The sequence below is a fragment of the Equus przewalskii genome, chromosome 3, assembly GCF_037783145.1.
Source record: "Equus przewalskii isolate Varuska chromosome 3, EquPr2, whole genome shotgun sequence".
NCBI lineage: Eukaryota > Metazoa > Chordata > Mammalia > Perissodactyla > Equidae > Equus > Equus przewalskii.
Genome location: NC_091833.1, coordinates 61,618,357 through 61,631,786, shown reverse-complemented (window position 1 = coordinate 61,631,786; position 13,430 = coordinate 61,618,357). Strand labels below are relative to the sequence as shown.

At 37.1% G+C, this 13,430-nt stretch overlaps 1 long non-coding RNA gene across 2 annotated transcripts in view; it reads right to left on the bottom strand.

Moving 5' to 3' along the window:
* Positions 1 to 218: 218 nt before the first annotated feature.
* LOC103565790 (uncharacterized) overlaps positions 219 to 13,430 on the bottom strand; it is a 29,726-nt gene continuing 16,514 nt past the window's right edge. For both annotated transcript variants that reach the window (XR_548366.2, XR_548367.2), the window contains exon 5: positions 219 to 4,739. This is a non-coding gene — a long non-coding RNA (uncharacterized lncRNA). The remainder of the gene's footprint in view (positions 4,740 to 13,430) is intronic.

Sequence of the window (13,430 nt, the reverse complement as noted above, 5' to 3'; positions counted from 1 at the left end):
AAATTTGCATATCAGTGAACCGCAAGCAATGTAATAGACTGCATTATTGCAAAAAGTCCTTATGTAAAATTCTTTTCTGCAGTAGAACATCAAAGAAAACAAATGCCAAAAATCTTTAAAGTCATTATAATAAGTCTGTTTGAACCCTCAAAATTTCCTTCGGAACATTTCTTGAAATCGGCGAATTGCCTTGAGACATTTCAGGTAAGAGTCAGGGATTAAATGACTTATGTACAATATATTTATTTTCTGATTACATAAGTATTTAAAAAATAGGACTTTGACATAAACTTAAAACATTCATATATTAAATGGTTTGTGGCCTGGGGTATCTAACCTTCTGAGTCATCATTTTATCGGCTTATGGAAATGCTATGATTGTTTAGGAGTGTGTTTTTATATTCCAACAGGGATATGGGGTAGTTAGAAAAGCTCTAACTTCCTTTAGACTTTTACTATTCAGTAATACAAATTGACCCTCATTTAAAAATGCAACTACCTATGCTAATGGTTAATAAACATCTCTTTTGAAATAAGCATACAACCTTTTTTAGAGAACAATTTTGATTGCTATTTGCAAGAATTGTTAATGTTTCTCTCTCATTCTTTTTGCAGAACTGGATTGGAGTTTAGATAGTCCCACCCATTTCAGCAAAGGATTATGATTTTTAGGAGATGGCTGGAGACAAGCCAAGTTGGTTGGTAAGGATCTAAGTATATAAAGACAGTATCATCTTAAATATAAACACCAGTTTCTTGGCAGTCTAAAGATCAATGTCCAAATACTACTAAATAAAAAGAAGGAAAAAATAAAATACTGAGAGGTAAGACAGAGGTAGGTTATTGACTACTGTAAAAGGGGAGATGCCTACATCTACTCTGCGAAGAAAAAGATGGTATAGAGTCTTAGCCAGACAGAAGCTTAAAGAGAAGTCATATATTCTGCAAAGACTTCTTTTGGAACAATATTCATCAAGAACTTGAGGGGTAAACTTGGGCTTCCTGAAGTCAAGGATGACCTATGGCTTCCTGGGATTTTAAAAACATGGTCTTAACCTTAGCCTGGAGATAATCAGATCTCCTGTCTAGACTTGTGTGAGTTCAGCGTGGATTTTGTAAACACAGAACTCTCTTGCACTATGGTTAGATGCAATCAGGCAATATAAGACTCAAGGAAAATAGAATTTTCCAAAGAAGTACTCCACATGAAAACAGAACTGCTAGTAGCTGCAGAACCTCACTCCCACTCCTTATGAGCTGAGAGGTGCACACCTCTACACATAGGCAGAGAATGGTAAGATCTGGGGTCTGTGGAGCAGCTGAAGGAGTGCGGGCAATGTTTGAAGGAATGCACATCCTTTATTAGTATTGGTTTAATTTTCAATTAAAATATCAATTCAGTAATACAATTTATGGTGAAATGGATAAAAATTTCGGTCCATAATAACAGGTATGCAAGACATCTCTCTCTTTTATTTTTCTGTAGTTCAGCTCAATTCTTCTTCCTAATCCTATTCTACCTGGGTGGCGGACACACAATCTCATTTGATAGTTGGTTGTTTCCTTTTCTAAGGATTATTTCTGAGTTAGGAGGTAGATTCAGAACTGAGATTGTAGGGGTACCCCTCCGGACATCACTGTCATTTGTCTACCTGGCAATCACAGTTAAGGTACACATTTCTAATCTGCTTGAATTCTCTAGGTACATAGCTTTCTCCACAACTTCTGGGGCAGGATCAAGAGGAGCTGAATCATTACATTTCTTCTATGCCATTGCCAGGGCATATTTCCACACTCTGTGAGGCCATGTGAGGGCTCCGCTGTCCAGACTCCTCTAGTAAACTGCTTTTTATCAGATCCCGTAAATCCATTTTGGATTTTACCTCTTCTCTAACACCCTTCTAGGAGAGAGAAAGCACAGAGTCCCTTTCTCTGGAACCCAGCAGTATCTACACTGCCATGATGCCCGTGCCCCCTTCAATTCACATCACCTTCATACCAGGGAAAACTTTTCTTGTCTCTAGAAAAGAGATAGATTTTCTCAACCTCAGCACCATTCACGTTTTGGACCAGATAATTCGTTATCGTGAGAAACTGTCTTACGCATTGTAGGATATTTAACAGCATCCTTGGCCTCTGCCCAACAGATGCCATCAACCCTCTCTTTCCCAAATCATGACAACCAAAAAGGTCTCTAGAATTTGCCAAGTGTCCCCTGGGAGGGAAAAATCACCCCAGTTGGGAACCACGACTCGAGAAGAAGCCCCCTATTGAAATCTCACTTCTTTCAAATCTTTTGTATAAGCTCTAAATTCTCAAAATGCCATATGGGCTTATCATACCACATCCAGACTAAGAGCAGGGGAACAATATTTGAAAGGAGAAAAAAGTAGTATATTAAAAATAAAATCCTTCCATAATAATGCGTCTTCTTGATCATATAATATCTTTTTCCTATTAAGTAAATGAATACTAGAGCTTGCATGAAGTCTTTGCAAGAACTATCATAGTGTTGTGCTAATTATCACCTACAAGTGGGTGTAGAGCTAATAAGACATCCTCTGTATTGACAGGTAAATAATTATGAAGAAGTATATAAGCTTTTCTTCTTCTTTAATTGAGTAGTTTAAAAATTGTTATTGTAAAATATTTTAGAAATTCAAAGCTGTGTAAAAATAATCTAATAAATACCTATATGTCCACCATTCCTTTTAGAAACTAAAATATTACTAGTACAGTTGAAGTTCCCGTGGATTGTCCCTGATTGCATTTTCAGGGAATCCCCTATGTTGAATTTGATGATGAGATGTACATAATCATATGGAAGTTCTCCCTCCTGGGCAACAATGGTGACCCATATCGCTGCTCCAATATTCAACACTTTGGATTTGGCTATTGGCAGTAGAAATTTTCAAAATCAAAAATGTTCAGAGAGAATTAGGACGATAAGCTTTGGCTTATTCAAAGTGAGAAATCTTCTAATGTTCTGATAAAACAAAGGATAATAACTAAAATATCCACTCAAATAGCTCGATGTGTCTTTGAGATACAAGTCAGTTTCAGTCCCATTCTCCCGACCTTGTTTACAACCTCTTTCCCTCATTATACCAGCTGCCTGAAAGAGGAATAAAACATCTTAAGTTGAGAGCTGAGGGTCACATACCCTTCAGTTCTCTCTATAATTCTCTCCCTTCCCATTACTTTCCCTCAATCTCAGTCACTTTGTTCTTTGTAATAAAATACAAGAACTTCGTCACATTGTAGCTTTAATCCAAGCTCTTGCTAATGAGGAGAAATGTGATATTGAAGGAATAGTCACTCTTTCTCAATAGTCAGCCTCAAATATATTTTTATAAGATAAGAAATACTGTCAAAGGATAATCGTAACCAAGGGCTCTCTAGGACCAGTTCAAACTGACCTCATCTTATCAACAGAAGGTTTCAGGGTTGGGGGATGGGGGGAAGGCAAGCCCAAAATTTGCATGTAGCCAGAGCATGCAGAAGAGAAAATCTTGACCTGGAATGACCTCAGATCCAAAGACTCCTCTCACAACAGAACCAAAGGACTGGAAGGTGACCTGAACTTGAAAATCAGCCTCTCATCAGAGGGGAGGGGTCTGTTGTCTAGGAATATCTGGTATTAAAGCCCCTTCCACAACTTACCATAAATGTTTAAAACCTTACCATAAATGTTTAAAGCTCTCTCACCAGCGTTTTCGTGTACCAGCCTGTTCTCCCTAACCTCTTAAATTTTGCCCCAAATCCTGAATTGGGGACACAGATCTGAAAGCATGTGCCTCCTGGCTCCTTGCAGTTGGATCTCCTAATAAAGCCTTTTCTCAAAATCTGATGCTGTAATAATTGACTTCTTATGCACATTGGGTAGGAGAACCCACTTTTGTGAGTTAATGTAATAATGCTTTTATCTGCTGTCAGTAAAGTGATACAATTTCTGGGGAATAAACATACATGGAATTTGCAGTAGTACAGCCCATGTAGTGTTGGGCATGAACAGATTGGAAGGGAGCAAAATATCTCTCTCCCAAACGTGCTTCTTTGGCATAAGGATTAATTTATGCTGATTATTTTTAAGAAACAGCAGATATAGGAGAAGCTCTGAAAACCAAATAGAAGTTACTCTTTTGTAAGATAAATTTACATTTCTAAGGGAAATCTCCATTTGTAAGGATGTCTCCCTTGCCATACTAGGAAGAGGGGGATGACTAAATCTCCACAAAGTCTTATCAACGGAGAAGGCAGAGACTTAAATCTGCACTGCAACCATACCCTCAATTACTGTGCTCTGCTTGGTAAACCCCATAACTGGCTTCTCTCCCCACAACATCTCCTTTTGCCTTTAGTGGGAGATGGAATTTAAAGTGGTGACTTGGGCCATTTTTTTGGAGTTACTCAGTGTTTCTGGGTACTCCCATGTATACAGAAAGTATACATGCTATTAAACTTCTGTTTGTTTTTCTCCTGTTAATCTGTCTTTTATTACAGGGGGGATCTCAATCAAGAAGCTAGAAAGGTAAAGGAAAAATTATTTTTCCTCCCCTACAAGATCAAATAGTAATAACCCTAACTAACACTTAATGGTGACCCATGGAAAGGATGTGACACTGTGAAGTGAGGATCGGTTTCCAGCTTGTACTCCCAGTAGGAATTGTCACTTCCTGCTAACATTCTTTATGTCACTCAGTGTTGAGGATTCTCACCACAGCAGGGCCCTCCTCCTCCTAAAAAACATAGAGAGTTTGGGTTAGAAAAATGGAGTTACAAAATCACACAACTATTTTCCAAGATAATAAATATTATGTAATATTTTGCAGATCATATTGAAGGGAAGCAAAATTTTCTAAGAGTATGGAATAATAAAGACAACTCAATAACTGAAGTTTGATTTCTTAAATAAATGTATAACTACAGAATAAGAATTATTAAGGTTTAATAATATGGGCCCTGAAGCAGGAAATAGACATTCTTGCAAAGACAGAGGGGGACAGAAGACACATGGAACATTCAGAAAAGGATAAGAACCAGAATAGATGCTGCCTTCCTTAGATACTTTGATGAATGGTTAGCACCATTTCCTTGGACAAGAGGAGGGACTAAATAAAAATTTGTTGTATACTTGAGAGTTTGCTCAATGTAAATAGGTATGACAAGAACAAGCATATTTGTAAGTATTCTTTGTGTTTAAGCTTACCTTTATTTATTTATTTATTTATTTATTTTTAAAGATTGGCACCTGAGCTAACAACTGTTGCCAATCTTCTTTTTTTCCCATGGTTTTTCTCCCCAAATTCCCCCAGTGCATAGTTGTATATTCTAGTTGTGTGTCATTCTAGTTGTTGCATGTGGGATGCCAACTCACCATGGCCTAATGAGCAGTGCCATGTCCACACCCAGGATCCAAACCAGCAAAACCCTGGGCCGCTGAAACAGAGCATGCCAACTTAACCACTCAGCCACAGGGCCAGGCCCCATGAGTAAGAATACTCCATGTTTCTTTTTTCCTTTTTCATCTAAGGATGGAGGTACATGTTCCAGGGTCTTTGTTGCATTGATTGGAGGAGGGAGTACCAGGAGGTTTAGAAGAGCAAAAACCTAGATTTTCTCTCATTTTTTTTTTTTTTTTTTTTTACTGAGGAAGATTGGCCCTGAGCTCACATCTGTTGCCAATCTTCCTCTTTTTGCTTGAGGAAGGTTGTTGCTGAGCTAACATCTGTGCCGATCTTCCTCTATTTTGAATGTGGGTTGCTGCCACAGCATGGCTTGATGAGCAGTGTAGGTCCACGCTCAGGATCCGAACCCACTAACCCAGCCACAGAATCAAAGCACACTGAACTTAACCACTACGACACAGGGCTGGCCCCCTAGATTCATTTTTTTTAGAAAGAAAGAACAGTGAACTCATCCAAGAAAAGCCAATTGAAATTCAAAGATTGAAGAGGATGAATAAAATTATTAAGAAGAGGTGGCCGGCTCCATGGCCCAGTGGTTAAGTTCGCGTGCTCCACTGCAGTGGCCCAGGGTTCGGATCCTGGGCGCGGACACTACACCGCTCGTCAGGCCATGTTGAGGTGGCGTCCTGAATCCCACAACTAGAAGGACCTGCAACTAAGATATACAATTGTGTACAGGGGGGGTTTGGGGAAATAAAGCAGAAAAAAAAAAAAATGGAAGATTGGCAACAGTTGTTAGCCCAGGTGCCAATCTTAAGAAGAAAAAAAAAAACAGAATAAAAAAAAAATTATTAAGAAGAAAGTGTGGGGGAGTAAAATTTGCCACTCCAAAAATGTCTCTTTGGCATGAAAAGCTTTTCTTTTACCTCCCCCTTAACTGGTTAAAAGAAGTTAGGTAGAGGGCATGTTTTGGGAAGAGAACTATCACCAGAGATAAATACAAAGAATACGGGCAAGGTGTGGTGGGGGCAGCTCAACAGTGACTGGAGACCCAAGTTCTCTCTGTACCCCATTGTCTCTGCGTGGCATGGCAAACATTTATTTACCAAATATCTGCTTTTCCCATCTTCTTGTAAATTGTCTGCCTCTCTTTTGAAGTCCCAGACCCATAACCCCTTCTCTTTCACTCAGAATAGCATATAAACCTCAATTTTCACCTCATTGTCTTGTGGAGCCCCTGTACACACACGATTAAATTTTATTTTCTCCTGTTAATCGGTCTCATGTCAACTTAATTCTTAGACCAGCCAAAAGAATTTACAAGAGTAGTGGAGAAATTTTTCTTCCCCAACAGCTGACAAACTCAGCCGGATAATCACTGGCTGGAAAAACAGCTTTCTCCTGAGACTGCCACAGATGAAGAGATTCTGGGACGTGGGACAAAAGCTAGCAGAAGGTAAGATCTTTTACAGCATCAGCCTCCTAAAATCTCTGTCTGTGGGGTCCAGTGGAAGGGAAAAATGGTTAGTGTCTTTTTCTTTTCCTTTCTAAATTTAGATTAGCAGGAGAACGTATTTGGGAAAGTAGTTTCTCGGGCTTGGCAACTGTGGTAATTTGGTACAGTACTCTTTTCTTTATTGATCCATTTTCTCCTAGAGATGGTCTCTGCTTTTCCTTTTCTTTGTCTTTCGTGCCACTTGTCACAAGGAGGGAAAACCACAGGGTAGGAATGCAGGTCTAGGCCTTAATAAACCTGTTGTTTGAGCTGGCCACACAGCCTGGTGAGTTCATGGTTCTCACCAGACTGGCATCTGTTTAGACAAACTGCCATGGGTTAAGATGCACATGAGGTGGAAGCTGTTGCTAAGGGACATCTTGGAAGCCAAAATTGATGGGCATGGGGCAAACATTTAAGAGCCATTAGGGCACTTGCCACCTCAAGAAGCCCCCATGATAGGATAAGTTGGTCACAGAGGAATGCGTGTGTTGACACTAGGTTACTCACCAACCTCAAGAAAATTTATTTGCAATGAGGTACTCTATAAAACAACACACAATCCCCAACCCCATAGCACAGCTCTCCTAAGTATTTGTTTGACAACAAGAGATCCAGGGCTTAGCTGTAGCTGTTAATGTGAATATAAGAAAAACCAGATGAGACTTTTTCTTGTCTCTTGTTCTGTGACCTGAGAGCTTGGCTTTATGACCTGTGAGAATGTTCTCTCTGGCCTCTGCCATCTAGAAGGTGCACTTACTGAGGTGCATCTGGCGGCCATTAGAAAAAACTAGAGTTCCAAGACACAAAGTCACAAGCCGCGCTCTCTTTGTCTGGCCGTGCCAGCTCTCAAGGGAGTTTGTCATACGACATCCCAGTCCATCAGAGGCCTTTGTCATATCAACCTTCATTATTTGTTACTGCTAGAAAAGCCTCATTCCAGTAGTGCCTGCCTGGTGCCACAAATTAGTGGATTTGTGACTGGAGGCATCCCACATTCCCAAGGGAGACCAAAGACATTGTTTTCACTACACCATCCTTACCACCTGTGCAACAAAGGCCTTTGCTTTCTTAGAGTATCCTTTGGGAATGAACTTTCTGGATCTTGTGAGGACTGCATTCTTTGCACTCTCTCGGGACACCTCTCACATCTTTTGTTAAGCCATAAAGGCTTATTGGTTTGAGTCACTATTGAGATTAATGTAAGATCCTACTTGTCAATAGTCAAGTGATGGATTCTTTAAATTGGCTATATTTGAAAAGAAAATTTATAGAGAGTTCTCATTCTAGACAATTGTTGGCAACTATGGAAAGACCAAATTAAAAAGTAGATACAAAGAAATATAACAACTAACAGAGATTAGACTTAAAAATTAAAGTCCACATCTAATGTAAATTCCCCTTCTTAAAAACCACCAAGGTAACAGGCAATCCTCCTCAGATATCTTTCATTCCTTGGTCAAAGGCCAAACTAAGGGCCATAGGTAAGGAATTTCTCAAACCCAGGGAAGATCCTCAAAAGATTTTATAAATAGGTTACCTCCTGAGATTAGTGGATAAATAAAAAAGGTGGAAAATAAGATGAAAGGCCACAGTCAGACTGAACTCATAACCAGAGTTGATATTCAGAGCCTGATAGAAAACTTTTCATCCTCTTCTCCTAAGCTAAGATAAAATTGTGTACCCAGAGGGGAAGAAAAACCTTCTAAAAGCACTTTCTAAAAGGATTTATGGATGGATCAACCTATGATTTAATTTAGAGTGCAGCCCTATTCTTTGAGGAATTAAAAAAAAAAAAAAAAGGCTGTCCTTGTTTTACTAATCTAGTCTTTACGGGATCAGAGGTGTGGTTCCAGAAACAATTCAAAGTTCACCTTCCCTTTTCACCAATCCCAAAACATCCCTTTTTATCTCAAAAGGCTTGTAAATTACTGGCCTTAGGAAACCCAAGTGCTTCTGGGAGGAACTTGGATACTTCCTCTGTGCCTTTGTAATAGATTTTCTACCCTAATCTTCTCTGGGACCTAAGAATCATTCTTTGAAATGCAAAAATTCAGAGAGGGGTTTTTCATCAGAATAAAAGAAGAAGGAGAAGAAACTATTTGAAATTGGGCTAATTAAAATCTTAAATATACTCTCCACAGATATTAGTAGAAGGCTTTGGGCATCTGAGCAGATGAACTTAACTTATTCCAACTGCGAAAACAAAATTTGGATCCAACTGTTCTTTTATAAAGTAGTGAGTTTTGTACTATTACACTCATCTCATAACTTCAATTTTTTCTAAAAAGTGAAAGCTATAAAATTCCTTTTTTCACATCTCTCTGTATGTTTGTGCACATGTCTATAAGTGTATATTATAGGTGTGTGATATTTTTCTACCTCCACATGGTATTACTAAAGTTAATTTGTAAAAGACCTCTATTTAATTGGGTTAAACATCAAGTACTTGTAAGAATTGGCTATTCTAAAGCTCTCAGAAATATAGAAACTAACCCCAATGCATTTCAGGTTCATGTGATCTGGGAAAATATTCAGTATTGAAATTAATTTAACTTCATTGGTTTAATTAAAATAGATATGTCTTTAGAATTTTCAACACTGAATATAAAGCAGACATATGATTCTTATTCTATCTGGGTTTACCAGTCAAATAAGTTTATGTTACATTTCTTAAAAAAAAATACATCAGCAAAAAAAAAAGAAATTGCTTAGGATGATGGCTGACTTTGTATAATTTCTCAAGAAGTTTATGTGAGTAATTTAAACAAAATTGTTGGGAGCAAATAATTTAGGTAGATGTTGGTGGGATAAGAGTTTTCAGGTGCAATAATTATGTTTTATGATATGTGTACTTTAAAATTTCTTCAAAAACCTTCCTGCTAACTTGAAACCTTAGAATTTTGCTAAATTAAATTAAATTATGAGAATTTATTGAAGATCTAGATCATTTCCAAATAAGATAAAGTAATGGGACATAAATTACTGAACATAGGGCTACCTACATTTGGCTTCTTATTACCAAGAAACTAAACATGCTTGGATCAATTTGTAAACATGTCTTATGCCATGCCCCAAATTTTTCCATGTGAAAGCACATGTTTTTAAAATTATAAATAGTATCTAATAAGTCTGTCAATTCACAGAATGCTAATTAAAAGATAGTTCATAATTGCCTACTTGTTAGTTTTCATTAGAAATTAAGGTTTCTAAGGGTTAAGAATTTTAATATGTGTAACTAAAACTACTAGAAATAATAAGGGAAACAACTCTTTCTGCAAGGAAAGTAGTATATATTTTAGCTAAGAAAGATATGGGGTGTGGAGATGCACTTTTGTTAAAAAAAAAAAAATTAAAGTAAATTTGTCCTACAATAAAGGTGATTATCTGAAAATGGGAAGGAAGAAAGTAAAGGACAAATATGGACATAGAAAATTGAACAGAGAAAGAGGGAATTTTGTGCAGTCAAATTGGCTAAAAGTTAAATTATTATTATAAGGACTTAAAATTAAGCTTTAATACCAATAGTGTACTTACATAGAACTAAAATTTAAATGCATTTCATCTGCTAAAAGGATGTAGCTTTCTTGGGCTATTGGTCTGCTCTTGATAAGATATTGTAAAAGGTTTTTCTCTGTCTTTTAAAATAATCTGCCTAGAAAACTAGGATTCTGTGTTTTATCAAAATAATTTCCTGTGTTTATTGTCTTTATCATCAGGTCTTTAATTGCTTAAGAGAACTGAGGTATTTTCAATTTTAAGAGCTAAGTTTTGCTCAGAACTATGTAACCTTCTGTATTTGCCTTTGAAATCTTTTATCACTTTGACTAAATAGATAAGTATTATTTCATAATGATCTGTGACCCTATTTCATCAAAGATTAAAATTTTTTGATGTTTTTGACAAACTTCCCCAAATCAAATTCTAAATGAAGTCTTTTTGACCTCAATTAACTTTGAAATTTTCCAGAGGGTCCCTGGAACATTTTAAAGTATTTGTTCCCTCTTCTTCTAAAAAGGAAAATGTTAAACTAATTAGGCTTATTTGATATGTTAAGATTTCATGGGAAGCATTATCAAATAAGTGATGATAAACTTCTTAGGCTATTTTGCATGGGTGAATGTTATTAACTTAAGTATTCTAGAAATTATATAAAATTCCTAAAATAATAATATGTCCTAGTACGATGTTATCAGTCATAACTATCTTAAATGTTGTGTGTCACAAAAATAACCAAATTTTCCCATCAACCACATTATAATGTACACTCATCTGACCTTTATCCATGGGCATTTTTAAGCGTTTGTCATTTATAGACAGTTGGTTTACTCTGATGCTTTTGCAAAAGTGCTTCATCTTCAAGAAGGTTCATAGAAAGGGCTTTTTGACAAGTATATATTTCTGATAACTTTCAGATCATACCACTGAACTGGGTAAGAATTTACTGAAATCTAATGAGAAACTGATGTCTTCATAAAACTGCTAAAGATCAAAAATCAAGAATTTATTACATGGGACTGAACGAACTCATGAGGATGATTACAATTTTTAAGATTTTTTGTTTAAAACATTGCTGATATTTTTAATGTGTTGTTTTTCCAGATTTAAGACAACTTTTTCTCTTTTATCTTTAAGCTACCTTAGAACTTAGAACAAAAATGAAACATTTATCTTTTTCTCCCTACCTGATCTCTCCAGAATTTGAAAACTCTCAGTGAGCATTCTTGTACTTTGATGGCAATATAGTTATTTGCATATGTTCAATAAGAATCTGTTCTCTTTATAACAGGACACAATTGGTAACATTGGTGGTATTATCAAAGCTTTGACTGAAATGTCATGCTTGAGAGAGACATGCATAAACTCAGATATGATGATACAGCTTTAAGGAACTAAGATTGACTTTATGGAGCCAATAAAAGCCCCTTAGAAAAACATCCTGGTATATTGCTTACGGGGTTCCTGACAGTCTAACCAGGTGGGTAAAGAAGGTCACTTCCTGGCAGGTACAGGAACTTTAGGATAATTGGGGGACTTTGAGAATAAGGAATTTCACCCAAACCTGTAGGTATTTCAGGCAAAATCTGATGCCAAGTCCTTGGCTTGGCTTTCCTGGCCTCAAGAGGCCTTTAAAAGTCCAATCTGAGATTCCTTATGAAAAAATTTCAGCAAAGCAGATTTAAAAGATTCTACATGGTCAATCACTATTCTTACTACACTTATGTAAATAAATTGGACAAGTTTATTGAAACTACACAATTTGAAAGCAAATTAGTTTTACTGTAATTATTTTTGGTAAAAATGAGGGTGATTGTAGAGAGAAAAATTATGTTTCAAAAGAAACCATAACTCACTCTTATGCATATTAGATTATGGTGCCTTTCATTGTATTCTAAGGTTTTATTTTCTACCTGTAAAGTAGACTGCATCCCGAATTTTTCTAGTTTCTTCAAATATCTGGCTACAAATTCCCAAACTAATGTTTCCAATTTTCCTTCATCTTTTGACTTGGAACACTGAGAACTGAAACTGTCCTTTTCCTGAAGCCCTACAATCCGAAGCTAGAGGACTTGATGTAAACTTCAGAGAGATCACCACAACAGCTCATGTTTAGACAATATTCTTCATGCCTGTTGCTATGCAGGCCACTCTGAAAGCTTACCGGAACACCTGATGGCATCATCAGAGACATTTCAAACTGCTAAAGATGCTTCAATTCTGACATCTAGGAATCTTTATGGGCTGCTCCCTGAACTCAGAAACTGGTTTATAATCTTCTCTAATCATTAATCTTTGTGTTTCTTTTGTTTCTTTAGAAATGACTCTGATTGCTTGCATAATACAGGCCTAACTTTGAGAGACCCTCTGCATCACTGCCTCCTGAAATGAGTTTTTTTGAACTGACCTAATGTCAGGATTAAGAGACTGGTTCAATGAGAGGGAACAATCTATCAACTCAACTTCTGGACTGTGAAACTTCTTGGGGGAAGTTTCAAAGGTGCAGAAGAGCAAAATTTGCCACCCCAAAAAGTGTCTCTTTGGCATAAAGAAGTTTTTCTTTTACCTCTCCCTTGACTGCCTGAAAGAATTGAGGTAGAGAGTATGTTTCAGGAAGAGAACTATCACCAGAGATAAACACAAAGAATATGAGCAAGGTGTGGTGGGGGAACTAAGCAGGGCCTGGAAACCAAAGTTCTCTCTCTGTATGGCATGGCAAACATTTGTTTACCAAATATTTTCTTTTCCAATTTTCCTGTAAATAGTCTACCTCCCCTTTGCAGTCCCAGACTTCTAAACCCTTCTCTTTAGCTCAGAATAGCATCTAAACCTCAACTGCCTGAATGTCTTTGGGCCTCATATTCTTATGGAGCCCCCATACGTATGTAACTAAATTTTATTTTCTCCTGTTAATCTATCTCATGTCAATTTAATTTTTAGACCAGCCAGAAGAACTTATAAGAGTAGAGGAGAAATTTTTCCTCCCTGACCAAAGCTAAATGAGCTAGGGCTAAAGGTTTTGAATAAAG